At 38.3% G+C, this 20,141-nt stretch overlaps 1 protein-coding gene and 1 long non-coding RNA gene across 2 annotated transcripts in view; both read right to left on the bottom strand.

Annotated features, from left to right (window-relative positions):
- LOC140328217 (uncharacterized) overlaps positions 1-13,162 on the bottom strand; it is a 46,773-nt gene extending 33,611 nt beyond the window's left edge. The window contains exon 1 of the mRNA XM_072407631.1: positions 13,024-13,162. The gene's annotated coding sequence lies outside the window, so the exon portion shown is untranslated. The remainder of the gene's footprint in view (positions 1-13,023) is intronic.
- Positions 13,163-15,188: 2,026 nt separating this feature from the next.
- On the bottom strand, positions 15,189-19,335 carry LOC140330003 (uncharacterized). Its single transcript, XR_011920561.1, has 4 exons — positions 19,107-19,335; positions 18,605-18,726; positions 15,486-17,280; positions 15,189-15,438 (listed from the first exon to the last, which is right to left on the bottom strand). It is a non-coding gene; the product is annotated as an uncharacterized lncRNA (long non-coding RNA).
- Between the last annotated feature and the right edge of the window lie 806 nt (positions 19,336-20,141).

Here is a 20,141-nt window from a genome sequence, read left to right as displayed (position 1 = left end):
ACTAAAAATCCAATGGAGATGGGGCATTTATCATTTGAAGGCTTTGGTATTTGTCAGACATCCTCCCCAAATCTTTTCACAGTTCTAAAACTTGAAATTCAAATTTAATCAATCAATGTATTTGGAGGATTTTTTGATGTTCCATTCAGAACAATCTATTATTCTCCAGCAGAAAGAATAAGTGACGTCAACCATAGCAGAGGGTTTTTTTTTATAAACACAGACAAATCAATATTAATGCTTACATTAACTGCATGGGGTTATGAGATCCAATTCATTGTATCTACAGGCCTTGGACATTTGGAAAAGAGAATTATCCTTTGGATTAGGTTATTGACCATGTCACTAGAATTATCCTTTGGATTAGGTTATTGACCATGTCACTATCAAAAGTCCCCCTGAAACCTCAGCTATTTCCAAAAATATATTTTTTATGTTATTTTTGTTGAAGGACCATTCCCTTTCTTTCACAGACATCAGCAAAGTTCAGGTTGAAGCTGTAGTATAAAAATACATGGAAGATGAATACAGTATTCTTCCTTTGGACAAACCCTCCAGCTCTATGTTTTTCCTTCTTCTTTTCCTAATGTTTCGTGGTAGACTTGATTTAAGTTCTTATTTTAAGAACTTGGTTGTCCAGATTCAGCCAATGGCAAAGGGCAAAAACTTCCCTTAGGAATGACGATAGATTGTTTTCAGGACTCCCTGAACCTTCTATAGCATCCGTAATTATTGTGGATGGCAGCATGAACAGCTTCTTCTGCTACCACTAATTGCTTTTCAGAACCAAAAGGCTTATAAACTATGTGTTTAATCACAGATGGAAAGATACAAAAGGAAGATATAAGACCTTTTTTGCCAAACTCATTGAGTAAGAATTCTAGTTCATCCAATAGGTTTTAGGGTGCCTTGATATTTTCAGGGTCCAAATTTGCTATTACATCTACTTGGCCTTACCTCTCATCTTACCTCTCATACTTGCTATTTTATGGTCGTGAAGAGAGCATCACTTTCTCAACATTTACTTCCAAGTACAACTGTACTTGGGATAGTGATTTACTCCCAAAGATTTTAAGTACTTGAGAAATGGATACTTCATCCCAGCGTTTAGCAAGAGTTATGTTGGCATGTTTACTAGTTTTAGCTTTAGCTGCCAGATCAGCTAAGCCAACTTTAATACACATTAATGAGCCTTGGTTAACATTCACATTGGAGAAGGGTCTTTATATCATTCCTAAAGGTAGGACAAAAACTTCATTAATTACACTTTTGTCACTGGAGTTGGATTTACTACCATATAACAGTGACAGTGCAAATTATGTAGTCTCACTTTTTTTTAGGAAATTAATATAATTTTCAAAAGGAGTCCCCTGGGATATAGATAGTTAGGAATTTTCAAGGTTAACCCATGATTGATAAACTACATTCATCCTAGGGAAAAGGACAGCCATCTAAAAGAAGTTAGTGGGCTAGACGGCAGTCCCTCCAAATATAACTAACCCCTTTACTTATATAATTAAAATCTATTCTCAGAAACAATATTTTTGCTAGAAGTGTGGTGTATGTTTCTTTTAAAAGAAAAAATGCTACATATGAATGAAAGGATGTTAAAGAGAACCCGTAAATATACTCACAAAGGGCAAAGTGACAGTTTTCTTGATAGGGCATCACCATAGGCCCACTGATTCTCACCTTTGCCATGCTCCCTCCCCAATCTTCATCAGGAGACCAGACAAATAACTGACATCTCTAAGTAAGAAGGACAATATAAACTTCCATTTCTACAAAGATGCAGTGCTTAGACCTTAATAGCCAATCAACAAGTCTAAACATTATGTATGTATGTACATAGATACTGTATGGCCCAAGGAACTGACCATGGAGTTTACACAGAGCCCCTGTAGGCTAACAGAGAGGTCAGGCAGGAAGGATTATGTAAATAGCTGCTGTTAAACCAGGCACAGTCAGTACCCAAATAGCTAGAAATTACTCCTTACTTTGCCTGGTAGTCCTCTGAAATCAGATCACACAAAACACAATACTTTGCAAGCACTTTTCTGAAAGGCCCAGTTTGCATTGTAGCATATGGCAGAATTGTTCAAGATTCAATTTCACAAAAAACTCAAATTGGCACATGATTTTGCATGGTCCTCATGTGTAGCAATATGGTATTTCCAGCTAATGGGAATGAGCAGGAGCTTGCTGGTACCCCTTTTTACATCAGTTGCATACATTGAAAATAGAAACAGACGGTGATGTTGTGAGCATTTGGTCTGTTATAACTCAATTTAAAGGAGTTTCACTTGTTTTTATGGGCAGGTAAGATAGAATAAACATGGTAAATGCATCCAGGGAGCTTTGTAGGTCAATGCGACTCCCCAACTGTGTGAACTGGGTTGCTGTTGGGGTGCCTTCAATTTCTGTAATCTGTGCTGTAATCTCAGTGCTGCATTGTAAATTAGAGTGTACAGAGATTAGACATACCGTAGGTGTCTGCTTTGTACCATATACTCCAATGGGTTCTCATTGGCAATTCTGGCCATTTTCATACAGTTCCATGCTGTAAAGTCTTAGTTATGGTATAACAACAAAGGGTTATAATAGCCAACTGCTGGGCAAATAATGGGGAAAGCATGCAAAACTGGGTGGTTATATGTAGAGAATTATTGGCTCTTTCAGACTTGCCCTACATTCATATAAACGCATCTTTTCAAACTTGCCTATCTGTCTTCTTCTGCCTCCTAAACCCTCACTACTTACCCACTATACCATATACCCCCTCCTATCGTGTGCTGCTTCCCCCTCCCCTCCTAGAAACACGAACCCGACGCTGGATGAGCACAGCGGGACCAGGTAAGTGAGGATTTTAATATAGGGAGAAAAGTTCGGGGTTAACGAAAATTGCAACTTTTTTTAGCCCGTACCAAGGTCGGGCTTAACGGTTGGGAGGTTAATACTAATAATAATAATAATAATAATATTATTGTCAGTAATATGGGTTTAAAGAATTCCACTTCATATCGATATGTTATGAATCATATGTTATGATATCAAAAGGTTTGTTGTATTATTTAACAAATTTGGGAATCACTGCCGTAGAAAGGCTAGATTGTGTCCACACAATAAAGAGAAGTGGCAGAGCTTCTGATTGGCAGTGATACACACCTTGGTGACAGTAGAAGGGATCAGTTATGAAAATAGAGATCCAAATATGCTTTTATGAGTCTATTCAAGTTTATATATATTTTCAGGTACTGCTATTGATATCAAAGGAATCTTCAACACGCCTGCAGGATATTGGACAGCACAGTCCACAGGTACAGTATATATTTGCACCATTAAAAACTATAGGAAAGCTGGGCACAATGCACAATAGTTACGTGCAAAGGTTTTAGCAGGAACACCCAATTTAGCTAATGAGATAGGAATAGATTTGTCTTTGGGTTTGCGCTCATAGGTATTGCTGTCAAATGACTTTTGCATTCCAGCACAGTACTCATGAAGTCTATGCAAAGTCTACACAAATCACATTGAAAGGCTGGATCTTGCCTGACTTGTCTTCAAGGCAAACATATTTTAGTAGGACATACTATGGCTGCAGAAATGCAACACAAAGCAGGTGAAATGCAGCCTCAGAAATGTCATCCATACTGCTTCATTGAGGTGGATTAGAATTGGATCACCCGTGCTTGTCACATGTTACTAGACAACGTCCATCAAAACTTCACCTAATAGACAAAGGAAATGTATACAGCACTCCTTGATAAAATAATTTATCATTGGAATATTATACCAAGAGGATAACATTTCTACCTTATTTCAATAAAATCCAAGTAAATGTAATGAAAAAGAAATTAGATAACCCTACAGACATATTACATAGAACAGTACAGAACATAGCTCAGTTATATTACGGAAAATTACAGAAGTCTGGAAGTGAAAAGAGAAAAGAACTTGTCTGAGAAACAGAAAAAGCCAGAAGGCAGATTTAGGGAGGACTAAGTACCGTTCGTGAAGCTTACAGAAGAATCAAATGTAAAAATAATGGAAATATGCTGTGGAGAATATTGTGCTATTTCAGCTTCACCAAAAACTAAGATGTAATGGGGTTGATTTACTAAAGGAGTTTAGGCTTTTCATTTTACAAGGCATAATTCAATCAGCTTTGTAAGTGTGGTGAACATTCTCTTTGCAAAGTTTTCCTCCATCATGTGCAATAGAATAATAAATAAGAAAACATGATTTTGCATGCACATGATGTCATAAACCACTTTGCCCCGTGAAAAGCCTAAATAGTCCTTGATAGCGGCCAATCAAGATTGCCAAAAATTGTCGGAGGTGCTGCAACATGGACAGGTGGACAGGTTTAGTTGATATAAAATATCCCCTAGATTGTATGCACTTCGGGGCAGGGTTTTAGATCTTTTAGATCTGTGCTTAGATCTTTGGTTTCTGCAAACTTTTAGAAATTAAATATTTAGTTTAAGCCACACATTATGTCCTTCATGTTTATATGAGACTTGCTATCTAAGACATTTGCATTAAAGTTACTAGGCCAAGCTGATTATTGCAGGTGGAAAAATGGGAGGAAAATCCATTCTAAAATTATCTGCTGCATCTATCCAGCAGGAAGATTTGTCACTGCAGCTGTTCTTGGCTGAAGTCCAGGCAAAAACAACTGTGGATTGAAGGGCTTGTCATGTCACATGCAGGGTCACCACACTTGTAGTGTAGTTCACTTGTAGTTGTGTTGAGAACTCATATTCACATTAGCATAAACCAAATGTGTGTGATCTGCTTTCTAGAAATTCTGTTCAATTTGTGATTGTAATGTAATAGTGTTTTTTTCCATAATGTCACCAGGTTAGGAAATTTAAAATATAAAAAAGGCAAATTGTTAAACTAATTGCCAAATTAAAAGAGGAAAAAAAGTGTTTATATAAATTGTAATTTTGGATGTGCGAGCGAGATTTTTAAACTGATCCCGATCGAGATCAAATTTTCCTTCGAAAATTTTCTAAAAAAAGAAAAAAAAAGTCCCGGGGGCTGTACTGATCAGCCATGACTGCATTCATTGGTCAGCTCACTGTGCGATCCCTGGCACTAGAGGTTGAATGGGGAGACTTGTCCTCCTGTTAGTGTGCAATCCCCGGCATGCTCTTGTGCCTGAGGACCGCACACAGGAGGATTACCAGGGCTGCATTCATTCATGCAGCCCTGTGAATCCTCCAGTAATGATTTCCTGGAATGTCTGCGAAATCGGTTGGCATCCCTAATTATGACCATCTAGGTTTTTATTTCTTCCTACAGGCATTCTTTTATGTCAGCTGGCATCTGATGTTGCTGGCCCTGGTTTGAATTACCTGCATGGAACAAAGTCCTGAAAATCTACTTTCCAGTCTGTATCTTGCCAACAAAATTGAATAGCCAGAGAGCTATGCAAGGAATTGGCAAAGGTTGTCAATGCAGCATTTTCAAACATGTTAAAGGCAGATAACAATGATAAATTTACAAATGAAACTGAAACCACAAGAAGATATAAATGTGCAATAGAAGAAGAGCTAACTACATGCATGAGAGACACACTGCTAAGATACAACTACAAAAGCAAATAAACTATATGGTTGGTACTTCCAAGTAGTGAACATTGGACTCCATGTGTTGACCCAACCAACAAACATTTTTGGTGTCACGCAGCCTGCATGAGCAAAGCACATGTCCACTTTAAGACTAAAACTCAATAACCCCTCTCTTCAGTCATTGCTTCACCCCACAAAAAAAATGTCAGCCCCATTTATTTGACCTCATTGATGCGGACATTTTCTGTTGGCTGTCCAGTGGTGTTGGCTCTAGAAATAAATAGCATTAAAGCTCTCCAAGACTATCATGAGAGACCCTGGGTGATCCAGAATACTGCTATTTGTTTTACAATCATTTGCTATTAGTTGGCAAATGTTTTCAATCCTGGACCAGATCCATTCCAAATTTGCAGGATCCCCCAGCTTCTCCCATGATAGTCTATCCTCTGCAGTCTTGGGGAGCGTTAATAAATCAGGCCCATTGAGTAAAAATGAGCACCAAAAGGTATTATTTTTAGGAATCTGACAAAGTGAGTGGGAGGATAGTGAGCTTTGCCTGGAGATGAGTTTTAGGCCTTTTACATGTGTGCTGAGATCCAATAGCGTGTGAAAATGCATTTCAAATACATTTTTTATCTTTATGGAGAGCTTTTTTTTTAGCTAACAGAGGACATTTACAATAGGGTCACTTCCTTCTCTAACGATGTGAAGATTTTCCTTAAACACTCTATCAAAAAAAAAAGTTATGCCTCTAGGTCTTTGGTGAAAGAGGGTTTTTGCCCTTTATCAAGTTCTTTTAAAGGGAAAAGTTTTGAAAGGCATCTCTACAGAAATCAATGAATGAATGATTGGAAGATAGGTTTTTGTCTGATTTTCTAATCTGCCCACAGAAAACATCAATTATTATCATTTATCATTTAGTATAATCAATACTATCATTTTTTTAGCCTACTCTGCAGCTTGATCTTTTTCCACAAGGTGTCACCTCCCCAGATACCTATGCTGCCTGCCTGCAAGTCCTGAAAATGAACTTGAGGCTGATCAAGGGACATGATGACTAATTATTTATAGATAACACTCATGATAATCTGGTATGTGCCCCAATGATCTCTACTGGTGTAAATTTTTTGGTTTTTAATTAACAGAATTTTACACTAATTTTATTATATTTGAAGGGACTGTCCCTATTTTGCAACAAAATCATTCTGCCACCTTTTCATCCTCATGTGTAACTTTTCTAAAGTCTGATGTACTAAATAAAAGAAAATTCACCATATAACTGCAAATTGTTTTACCACACTAAACATTTCACTCAACCTCTAATTGATTTATCTTGCAAAAGTATTAAAAAAGAAGTGGTAAAGAAATACAAACAGCTTTGACTAATCATTTATTTTGGGAATTCATGATACCCTGTTTCCCTGAAAATAAGATCCACACCGAAAATAAGCCCCAGCATGATTTTTCCATACTTTTGAGGATGCTCGAACTATAAGTCCTACCCCCAAAATAAGCTACAATATATATAAATGCATGGACAAGAGGTGCTCATTTAAAGAAAGCACTATTGCTAGACATGAGAAATTGGGACCAATGGTTCCAAAGGAAATGGAGTCACAGGAAATTCAAGATGGAATTCAGGATTTGATGAGGTATGATTATGTTCCAGAACATGATATTACTGTATTAGAATAAATTTAGATTTTTTTGTTCATGAAAAAATAAGACATCCCCTAAAAACATAAGCCCCAGTGCATTTTTGGAGCAAAAAATAATATAAGATACTGTCTTATTTTCGGGGAAACGGGGTATTCATATACAGGGGTGTGGCAAGGAGTGTCTTTTATCTAAATGAAATAAAAACATCTTTGTATACCCTTTCTAGTCAAAGGAAGTTGGGAGCTATGGTAATACAAAATAGGACAATATGATATGACTTTGAGATTTTGTAGCAATTTTAAAGTTCTTTATCAGAGTTTAATCAAAAATTAGTTCATGTGGATCACAACGATCTGTCACTTAATGTTCAATAATTTACAACTTGTGAACTTCTAGTTGTTTTAAAACAAGTTGTCCAAATCAAAATCATTTTAATAAAAGCCACAAGACAATTTTACCTGATATTTTTTCCACTTTTATTTTGGTAATCAAGTAAGTCACAGATTGCTGCAGATAATTCATTTCCTGCAGTTATTTGATTTTTGAAAAAACTTCTGCTTGATCAACATTGATGTTAAGTTTGCCAGGATTTACCAATGTGATGTGCCCTGTTTTTCCTTCATGGTAGAAAGATGGATCGTTGGCACTGCAAGAGACCCTTTATAAATGTAAACTCCTTATGGGAATCTTACTACATTAAAACGGACCTATCACTTACATTTTTACTTAACACAAAAGGGATAAACCTCTTGTAAAATGTACAAATTTTCTGTTTTTTTTAATAAATAATTTTTTTAAGCTACAAATGGCTGTTTAATGCAAAAGAGAGAATGTTATCAAAAGACAGACCTAACCCAAATATTTTTTGCAGAAGGGGCTTTTTGGTAAAATGGTAAAAAAGTCCTGAACTCACACATGTGCAGTGAGATTGGCACTACTTTTTTTCCCATTTACTTTGACTACCTCACCCATTCTCTTGGGGTTATTACTACGGGTTAATGTTGGCCCTGACACTTATTAGGGGTTATTGCTGAAGCCTGGGGGTTATTTTTAGGGGTTATTCCTGACAGTGACACACATTGCACTTGCTACATAGGTCTTTGTCTTCCTGGTTCCTTTATTCAATAATTAGAAGCTTATTTCCTTCTTTTCCTTCTTTAGATTGCAGATTAAGGTACACCTTTGCTTTGTACGTGGCATAGCCTTCTGTTCAAAGTGAAATAAAAATCAATTTAACTATTTCACATACTTTTTTTCTAAAAATTATTCTATTAATAAAAGTAAATCTATATTACTAGTTTCTATAATAGAACTGGTTTTATTACTAGTTTTTACTAAAATTATTACTAGTCTCTTCAAACATACGATGCTTCTGTGGTTCACAAAGAATTGTGTCTCTTCCTGGGATATCGATGTGGCACTCTGGCAGGATTTTATCGGCGCATGTGTCCTTTTTGAACAGGTGAATAGATCTCTCCAACAGGTATACAGACAAAATAAAATTTTCAGTACAGTGAAGAGTGGTTGGGAACTTACAAATGATATTTTTATGTGCCCCCAAGCAGTGACTCTGCCTTAAGGTTGCACAGAAAAAGTAGAAGCGAAAGACAGTTTTGTCAGTGACACTGGTAAGAATTTCAGCATCCTACTGGACCTTTTTTCATAGCAGTTTACATACAAATATGCAACGCTTTGTCCTGATTTATTGCTGTCTGAATCTTCATTGTCCTAGTTTTCCCTTTGGTGTGATAAACCGACATTTTGAAGTTGTCATGATGGCTTAAATAGCTTAACAGAAATGATAAATGTTGCTTAGAAGTACACTACACTTAGTGAGTAGTGCTGGACAGTGATGGGGGTGAAAGGGTCTGTGCATTTTACGTAATTGTCTGGAAAGGGCTGTTATCAGAGCTAGGCATAGCTGTCCAATGCAGAAGGGAGAATGGCGTCACTCATTCAAAAGATATATCTAATGCAATAGTTCTGCTGGCAAGAACCAAGTCATAGTGCTTTGGCTAGTCGTAGTTGTGCTTTAAGTTGGATTTTCCAATGTTTTATCAGTGTTTCCTAATTAGGGTTCCTCCAGAGGTTGTTAGGGGTTCCTTGAGAAATGACCAGTTTGTGACTCTTGGGTCAGTTTAGTAATTACCAATGATCTTTTTGGCTATCTGTAGGGGTGACATTCTTCCCAATGCTCAGCAATTTAAAAGGCGTTCTTCCTACTGATCACCATGTTGATATACCATGAGTTGGGGATATAGTGATTAAAGTAGGAGTTCCCTGAAGACCTGAAATATATTTCAAAGGTCCCCATGTTAAAAAGTTCAGGAATCCTTGTTATATCATCAAGGTCATTTCAGTCATGGGAAAAGTTGAGTAATGTGTCTGTAGGTACTTTCACCTTGTATCACGTTCTATTGAAGAAATACAACACAGTTGCAAATTTGATGTGTAGGAATTGTTTTACTCCTATTAGCCTGGATAAAGGGTTATCACCAACTATAAGGAACATATTTAATGCTACTTTAGTCAACACTTACGTAAGAATCTTGCGTCTATGTCCAGATACTGTATATAAACCATTCAATTCAGATCCCTTAGCCATGCTAATATATTAAATGTTTGTGTCAACATCTGTGGTAATCCCCTAAATAAGCCCTAGATCTGACTGTTTATCTGATAATTTAATTAATGCCCTACAACAAATGCTGTGTACAGGTCTAAATAAAATACTTGAATAATACATTTTCACCATCCCAGAGTCCAGGTATTTCTTGCCTGAATTCTGACACATAAACACAATACCTCCAGCCCTGTTATGCAGAGACCCCTAAGGCGATTAATTAACAGATAGATCGGGTTCATGGTGTTAACGCGTTCGCTACCAGAGGGGTGCCTGGGCATCAGGAGCAGTGATAAGCTGGTACCACATCCTAGGATATTTGGCAGCTTACCCTCTGTGTACTTGGCACCTATTCTGCTTTGTAACAATATTTGCAAACATTTGACCATGTCTGTACACAAAAAGGGTCATCTCAGTAATTCAGGACACAGCCTGAACTCTGCACTAGCTCTATAATGAATCTGATCTCCTAGCCAAAACATTTCCTGCTGAACTGCCAAACTTCCATAAAGAGAAATCTACACAGGAGGAGTGCTGGAATGAGGCTGTAACTGGACCTTAGGAACGTTAAGTAAAAGGATTCCACACTATAGCCACTGAGCACAGAGACAGGGTTTATCTCTTTCTCTTTATATATATATATACCTAGCTAGCTCTTGTAAATCCACTGAAAACCTGTGCAGAGAAAAATCTGCAATCCTGCACTCACTCACTCACAGGCCCTGAGTATAGGTCACTGCACATGGCCATCCTCTGGGGAGCTGTGTGCTTTGTATATCAATAAAATATTTGATCACATCAGTAATCAAGGGACAAATGTAAAAAAACAATGGAAAATAGTATGATGCATAGCAACCAAAGATAAATTAACTGTTCTTAGTCTACTTAGAGAAATAAGAGCTAATTTCTGATCAGTTTCAGGTTCCTTCCTAAGGCATAAAATAAAGTGGGGAGAGGTGTAATTGTAACAGACCTAATAAAATCTAAAGCTGCATACACACGTGCATTTATTGTCGTTGGAAAGTATCTTTCACAATCTTTTCCAACGACAAAGGCCTGCACGATGCATGAACGAGTGCTAAACATACAGCACCATTGTGCTCTATGCAGAGGTGGGGAGGACAGAGTGGCACCCCACTGCGCCCTCTCCCCCTTCCCTTGCATTAGGATTGTTCATCGTTCATCGTCTGTGGATTCGCAGGGATGGTCTTTCGAACGATGGACGACAGGTGCTGTACACACACCAGATTCCTGTCTGATATCGGCCCTGACCTGATTATCGGGCGAGAACAATTGGACGTGTGTACGTAGCTTAAGCAAGATTTATTTTCTTATAACTCTTTTGGTTGAACAGTTTTTGCATGTGTATTTTAGTGCATGTGGCATGGTGTATGCATGTTTCATTGCATTGCTATTATTATTTAGGCTATGTTCAGACTTGTGGTTAAAATGGTTTCATTTACCACCCTTGGGCATCAAGAGGATGCCAATAGATGCCTGGGAGCAGTAACAGGAAGTTACTATTTATGCATTTGTAAACACTTGTGCAGGTTTGCTTGTGGAAGCATGGTATTTTCTTTTTTTTTTAATTCTATATGGAAACATGTGTGAAAGGCTGGATTGGTTAACCATTCTTAGACACTGCAAGTAGCATCTGGAAAACCATATGCTACTACAATCAAACATTGGAAAACTAATAAATCCATTGGATCCAATGTTGACCGTTTTTTGAGGTTGGGTAAATGGGGTAATCACAGTGCTACCACATACGAAAAATGCTAGTCTGAACTTAGCCTTAAAGACACCCCAACATGCACACATGGCCAAAACAAACACACCTGCCTCTCAATGTACTGCAACTAATGCAACAGAAAGCACAGGTGTTACCTTGTATTGCTCTGTTACCCACCATAGTGAGGAATAAAGAGAATATGTCAATGTTTGTCATAGGATTGCAAAAAATGTTGCAACTTATTGGTGGAGTTCAGTGCTTGTAGGGTTCTATTTTGCTATTATTTGCTGGTAATATCCGGATTTTCCATATTGTTGGATGTCTCACAGCACAATCTGTCAGCTGTGCATAGCAGGGCAATCAGGCATGTAGGAATCTTGAGTGTTGCTCTACCAGAGACACATTCATGTGAAAGGCCCCGTGGTGTCATTACTAATAGGCCAAATGTCATAGCAGACATTCACATACACTCACCGTGCCTATTGTCTGCAATCTGCAAATTTTTACACTTGCAAGTAAAAATTGGCCAAATATTAAAGCAGAACTAAACCGAAAAAATCGTGCGTTGTCCTGGAATACCTCTTCGTCAGCCCTGGGCACCACCATCTTCTTTTTTCACCTCCTCCTTCTTCCTTGGTCTTCTTGGCATGTCACCTGCGCAGGTGCGAGATTGCGTGATATAGCCCGGTGTGAAGGGGAAAAAAAAGCATCTCTTTCCCTTAATAGAAAAAATTCCCCTTCTGCGCATGTCAAAGATCAGGGCATACACAGAAGGAGCACCCAGAGCCTCCCGGGATGGGTGATGTAGGTATCCTGGGATGCTCTGCGCTCCCATTCAGTCTTGACCGCCTAGGCAAGCAAGACTAAAGGGAAGGGGGAGGGTGCTGCACCTTTCCTTTTTTTTAAAAAAAAAGGGTGTTGCACTTAAAAAAAAAAAAAAAAATTAATATAATTTTTTCTTTACATATAAGGGTTGTCTACCGTTTAATTAAAGAAAAAATGTTGAGTTTAGGTACGCTTTAGTAATAAATCACTATTTTTTTTACAAGGTTTTTAATTGACAGCTATAAAAGTGTACAGGCATTATCAATGTGGGTGGAAGCTCCCATATCTTGATGCAAAAGTTGATGGAGTAGCTTATAGGAATAATAGGGAAGAATCCATGAGTACTGTACAAAAGTGTTATTTTTTACATGAAGTAAATCTTTTCTAAAGACCTGCTGGTTTGACTAATGCCAGATGTTTGATGAAATAATGTCACGTCTTTCCCAGGTATGGTGAGTATAGAGGGGTTGGGGAAAAGCCCTTTAGAGGACACTGGTCATTGTTTTATCATCTTCTGCAATAAAGGACCAGAAGGGACAGGCAATGTTCCTTCTTCCATAAAATACCCTTACCCTGCCCAATCATTAACTTTTAAACACACTCACCTTCTCTGCTCCGTCACCACCATCTTTTTTTCTCCCTGGTTCCATTCTTCAACAATCTTGACTGGCTGGGCCAGGGTGATGTAACTCCTGCACATGCATTGGAATTCATTCAGTACCAGCAGCACCAGGGAATGCCAGGATAACCGACAGATCCATGAATTACTTTTCCCCGCATCTGCAATGGAACCATTATAATCTGATGTTATTCAAGTATTTGTTCTAATTATGTTCTAGTAGTACATGTGGGCAGTGACCCTGGTAACAGACATGGGCACTAGGCATTATTTAGATTACCATGTTTTGTGTACCTGTAGGTTCTGCTCATGCTAATCCTTCTGTATTTTAATAGCGTTATAAGAATTTTTATGCACATTATTGGCTGGAACGCTGTGTGGTATTTGTTTATAATCAATGTCATGGGTATATAGATTTTCATTTACACATAACTATTTACCTTCACAGTAATCCTTCAACACATTACTCCTACTCTTTATCATTTTGTCAATATGTGGAACTGATTATTTTATTTATGTTATACATCTAATACCACCACTTGGACACACTTTTAAGAAATGGAATGAATGTAATTCGTGTGCCAAATCGTAGATCAGGTTAAAGCTGGCTGATGATTTTGACAAGGTTTCAAAAAATATTTCTCTGCATTTAATGATCTGTTAATAGTTTTTCAACATATGATGTTACACTGTGAAGAACTTTCTATAGCAAAGCTTTCCAAAGCAGACGGGATTCTTATCTGGCTACAGGCAGAGGACCCCAGACAATACTGATAGGTTTAAGTTTCACTTTAAACATATCTCAAGAACTGCATTTTATGAACTCATCAATCAGGCCTTTTTCTGGGTCATACAATATTGCAGAATCATCAAAAACATAACTAAAGCTAAATTGATCAACCCAAAAGAGAATTCTGTTTTTTTGTGTAGAGGGTTCCAGTTTTAAGTTCCCTACCACGTGTTTACTATGATGCTGAACCAATCCTCTACCAGGTGTTCACTACAATGCTGGACCAATCTTCTAACAAGTATTCACTATGTTGCTGGACCAATCCCCTACCAGGTGTTTACTATGATGCTGGACCAATCCCCTACCGGGTGTTCACTATGATGCTGGACCAATCCCCTACCGGGTGTTCACTATGATGCTGGACCAATCCCCTAGCAGGTGTTTACTATGATACTGGACCAATCCCCTACCGGGTGTTCACTATGATGCTGGACCAATCCCCTACCAGGTGTTTACTATGATGCTGGACGAATCCCCTACTGGGTGTTCACTATGATGATGGACCAATCCCCTACCAGGTGTTTACTATGATGCTGGACCAATCCCCTAACAGGTGTTTTCTATGATGCTGGACCAATCCCCTACCAGGTGTTTACTAAGATGCTGGACCAATACCCTACCAGGTGTTCACTATGATGCTGGACCAATCCCCTTTCCGGTGTTCACTATGTTGCTGGACTAATGCCATTCCAGGTATTCACTATGATGCTGGACCAATCCTCTACCAGGTATTCAATATGATGCTGGACCAATCCCCTTCCAGTTGTTCACTATGATGCTGGAACAATCCCATTCCAGGTATTCACTATGATGCTGGACCAATCCTCTACCAGGTATTCACTATAATACTGGACCAATCCCCTTCCGGGTGTTCACTATGTTGCTTGACCAATCCCATTCCAGGTATTCAGAATGATGCTGGACCAATCCCGTTCCAGGTGTTCACTATGATGGTAGACCAATCACCTACCTGGTGTTAACTATGATGCTGGACCAATCCCCTTCCAGGTATTCACTATGATGCTGGACCAATTCGCTATCAGGTGTTCACTATGATGCTGAACCAATCCCTTACAGGTGTTCACTATAATGCTGTTTACTAATTAAAATAATTATAGTGTTTACTATAATGGATGAATGCATACATCATGTTTTACTGCAATGTTTTAATCTTCTTCATATCTCAATAAGGCAATTTTACTGTGTAATAATCTGAAGGTGCAGTCAGAAGTATATATAGTATAAACCAAATAAAAATGAAAAACCACAAAAATAATGAATTCATTGCATTCAATGCAAACAACACTATGAAAGGCACTTTATATTATCAGAATCATAAACAAGTCAGAAAGAGAGGAGAGAGAGGTTTTCAGATTTATCATTTCTTATCTGTTACAGTTCAGATTTCGTAAAAGCTACAAAATACATACACAATTGTTTCCTAAGTCTTTGTGTTCTTTGAGCACAGTGTGATTTTAAGTCCTGTAGGGATATCAGATGAATGTCAGATTTTAGTCACTGCAAACTATCTTTTAGGATCATATGACAGGAGAAAGAGAGGCCTGTAGCCTTAAGGGAAAAGCGCAGGGCCTGCATGACAGGGTGGGAGGCCTAAGCGGTACAATTTTTTGCATGGAAATGCATTTTTCATTGTAGGCTATATTTCTTAGGCAAAACTCATCAATATTTAATAAATTTATTACATTTAATAATAAACTTTAAATAACAAAACACAAAAATCTTTAAAAAAAAATAATGTAATGTAAGTGTACAGTAGCATGTATAATATATATATTATATAAAGATTTCTTTGTAATGTACTCAATACAGCTATTTTGTATTGAATCCAATTAAAAATTATTTGAATTTCCCGCCGATCCGCCCCCCAGCACCGACGCATGCACCAATGTCACCGGGTAACCCCGGAGATCGTCGCTGCATTCGCCGGGTTGAGATCAAGGAGGAAGGACCTGTTCCCAGGACTTGCGAGGACGACGAGGGACGACAACGGAGCAAGGTAAGTGGGTTTTTTTCTAGTTTAAAGCTACCCCGAGTGTGACTTTGGATTACCGCTATTTGCAGATAAAATCCACCCCGAGTCACACTCAGGATTACCGCTAGGGGGTTTTAACGGGAAGGAGGATACTGGGCTGGAGTTTAGTTAAAGGGGGGTTTAAAAAGGGAGAAACAGAAGTGGGAAGCCCTCTTTTAGCAAGAAAAGTTAACGCCCACCCACCCACCTTTTTGCTTATCTAGTTTGGGGGAGTCAGGGAGTTGGCGGTTGGGGTCTTGGAGGGCAAAGATCCAATGTATGGTATGTGGTGTATTTTGGTTGGGGGGACTCCTCTTTGGGGGGGTTCCCCTCACTACTTTATGGTGTACAGAGGTTTATGGCTCCTGAGGTGGTGCTGGAGTTTTTGGAAAGGTTTAAACTCCTGTTTGGCGGATTTGGCCTGCCGAGATCTGCAACCTGGTTGTTTGGGTTTAATTAAGGCTGGAGTTTATTATGGTGGGATCTATTGTTGTTTATGATTACATTGGTTTATATGGTGGGAAATTTGGTTATTAGTTAGCTAGGTTATATTAGTTGGGGGTGTTTTGTTATGTCATGTTTGCTGGAAATGTAAATGTGTAAGCTTTGTTATTTTTTGGGTTAGTTACTTTATTATTTTAGGTTATTTATTTCCTTATTTGTTTTGTTATTTTGGAATGGTTGACTTATTTATTTATGTTAATAAACGGCTGCTTGTCAGCCAATTTAAACCCAATTTGGTGTCTGTGTCCCTAATGGTTGGGATTATGGTTGGTAAGCAGGGGTGAGGGTTTTTGGGGGAGAAATAAAGGGGAGTGGTGGTAAATATTATGGGAGGGATAGAAGGTCCGAGATACCCTGGTCACAAATGAGCACTGTACACACAGCACTGTTCTGTTCTAAAAAGAGGGGAAGGAAAAGAATGAGTGAGCGGCACTTCTCCATAGGAAAGTACAACAGTCATTTCTGCTTGGTTGTTCATAAATTTGCCAGGAGGATCCCACGATATTTTCAAGTTTATATGTTTTAGGAGGAAAAGTCAACTAGTCGCATCTTCTTCAAAAGTCTCATCATTAGAAATTTTTTCTTCTAAGTCCAACTGCTGAGGTCAGGTAAACGCTTCCCATCCATGTGCTCTCATGTTGCTGACATGGGGATTAGCACCTCAGGGATCCGCATACACAGCTCTCATCTCTTCCTGCCCCCGCACAGATGACAGACCAGAAAGTGTGACTTTTCTCCAGGCTCAGTTACTGTTCTCTTGCTGCAGAACGCATGACCTGATATCTTCATTCCAGATGGCACAAGCATAGGTCAAGATCTATCAGTTTCCTCTCAGCATAAACACCACCACCTGCTTCCATTCTCCAGAGCCTCTCCAGCTTGGGAGCTGCTGTGCTTTGCCACCACTAATGACTGCCCTTAAAAGGGGAAGATGAGCAAAAGGCGGTTTATTATAAGGAACACTTTAGTCTGATCTCACTCTTATTTCTACCTAATTGATTTGGAACAGGCATAGACTAGAAAGTAATTTAAAGACACAGGAAATCCTTTAGTTGCTTACCGTAGTTTCTTATTTTCTTACAGTCTGACATTTATTTGGCTAAACAGATGGATCTATAAGAGATGCAATGTGATCTCCAGTAAGTGCATGGTCTAGGAGACTTTACATTGTGTTTATAGCGTATGTGGTGAGTTAGCTGGTTCATTTCTTGTTTTGTTGCAGGCCAATCTGGAGTATTGCTTAAAGAAATTCTGTCTCCAGAACTAATGGATCACATAAAAAGTTGAGGAACTTAGAAGTTTCTGTAGCCACCTGCAGGGTGTTTTGTCAGGCCAAGTGTATCTGCCACATACACACCTATGCTGCCAATTGGCTTAGTCCATATATATATGAGATGATGAGGCACCAAAAAACAAGCTTCAACATTATCCATAATATTGTAGTCAGAACAGTAAAGCATTTGCTGCATCCTCAGCCTTTTCTGTTTTTCTCTAGAGACAGAGAAGAATATTAATTACTTTCCCTTCCCACCCTTCCTTCCCTAGCTCCCCACCACTCTCCTCAACTTTGCAGAAATAAGTTACCCAAGACTTTTATGTGTGGGGAATGTGTGACTTTCCTCTCCTTCTTCTTTATTCTATATGACATCTGGTAATTGACTGCTACTTTTAAAAAGAAGTAAAATTTTCAATTAGCAAAAGAACCTGAGAACAGCTTAAAATCATTGCCTTCCAAATCTTTTCCCGTGTCACCTGTATTTCTAGTAAGGTATGTGGTTACCTTCTGTTCTTCTGTTCCCACAATAAAATGCCATGGACTTGAGAGACTTTCTGTCTGCCCTGGCCATCATCCTGTGCATACATTTATACAAATAGTGACCATCACACACATGTTATTTGTACTGGGCTGCGTTGGTGGGATTAATATGCAAGTAAATTACCCAACAGATCCCTCTGTTTCCCCCTGAGATCTTCCACAAAGAAAAAAAAAGTTGTGAACCAATAGAAAAACTGAACTAGAAAAATTAATTAAAATGATGCTGTGCAAGAGCCTTGCAAGAACAACATCCTAAAATGAGGGTTCTATGTCCTTTTCTGTAAATTTAGTTCTCTATTAAATATCTCTAATGAGATGAGTATCATACACAGCTATGTAAATTTATAACAAAATTGGTCCATAGGTATCAAATCAATTAAAGGGAGTACATATGTACAGGTATAGAGATTTGGAGATTGCCTTACATGTTATGGTAGAAGATAGAGTTATGGTAAAATCCTGCAGTGTTAGGACACCGAATTGATATGTCACCATTGCCTCATCTGTTGTAACCATCTCCTGCTTTTAGCATTTCAAACCATAGGAGCTGATATGCAAAAATGCAAACAATTTATTAATTATTCAATTAATTAAAATAATGATGTAGCATATAGGGTACTAATTGAAAATATGATCCCTAAATACATAAAATGTATTGACAACACACATTTACCTGTCAATGCAACCTCTTACTTCACCCATTCCGCTAGCCCCCCGACCATGGCATGCCAAACACACAATATATCCACAAAAGGTTACATCTCCTCTCTCTCTTTTCTTTACCCCATGCCCATTTATCTGCCCTGGCCTCTGCACTGGTTGAGCTTTCCAATATGTGAATGTTCTTTTGACACTTTTCCACATGCCTCCAAACTACTCAAGAAACTACTTGAAACCCAACTTCCTTAGTGCACTCACTTCACTCACCTCACAATCTGGCTTCTAAACTTCATGCTCAATTGAAATAAAAACTCTTACAAATGTGGTTAACGATCTCCTGAGAGCAAAGTCACAAGGTAACTTTACTGTCTTCCTTCTCCTGGATGTTTCTCTGCTTTTGACACTCTTGGTCACCCTTTCTGCTGCAGACTCTGGATGATTCATTCCAAATCTCTTTCAATGGACACTCTTTCTCTCCTTCTCCTTTCCATGTCAATGTTTCCCAAGGTTCAGTCTATGGACCAGTACTCTTCTCTATTTATACCTACTCCCTTGGCAAACTAATATCCTCCTTTGGCCTACAATAAAAACAGATGATACACAAATGAACCACCTCTGCCTTGTCCTAGATAAAATTTCATGCTGCCTGTCAGTCATTGCATCATGGATGGGTGTCAGGTACCTAAAACTGAACTTGAATAAAAATGAACTTCACTGTCTTTCCCACCTCACCATCTAAATCTCCTCTGATATCTCCCTAACTGTTAATAACATATTTATTTGCCCACCTCTTTTTCATGTTCGCCACCAACAAAAATACACCCCTTTCCGTCCCGAGAGACCACCAAACTCCTTGTACATGATCTCATTATCTCTTGCCTTGCTTACTGCAATATCCACTTCTCTGCAATTTCATTAATTAGACTCTCTAATATACAATTAATCATAAAAGCTGCTACCAAATGTATTTAAAGTGAAACGTAAATTATTTTTATATTCTGACTTGATCTCTTATAGATTGTAATGTAATTGTAATAAACTGGAAAAAATAGTTAAAAGTTACTTTTGAAATAATTTCAAGTCAATAAGATACATCAGTATATACTCTCCAAATGGCAACAAACCGAAACCTGAAAAAAGGAAATTTACAATACAAATATTACTTAGATCAAAGTTTGTAAAACCTCAAGTTTTAGCTTGTTTAGTTTATGCCTAAAGCTGGGTGAGATCTATCGGAAGGGATACTGTGCTATATTCGCAACTGTAGTGGTATTATACTAGTGGTGTAGTAGTATAAATACT

This window comes from Pyxicephalus adspersus, chromosome 4, assembly GCF_032062135.1.
Source record: "Pyxicephalus adspersus chromosome 4, UCB_Pads_2.0, whole genome shotgun sequence".
Classification (NCBI taxonomy): domain Eukaryota; kingdom Metazoa; phylum Chordata; class Amphibia; order Anura; family Pyxicephalidae; genus Pyxicephalus; species Pyxicephalus adspersus.
The sequence above is the reverse complement of the archived record's forward strand: the minus strand, read 5'-3'. Positions and strand labels throughout refer to the sequence as shown.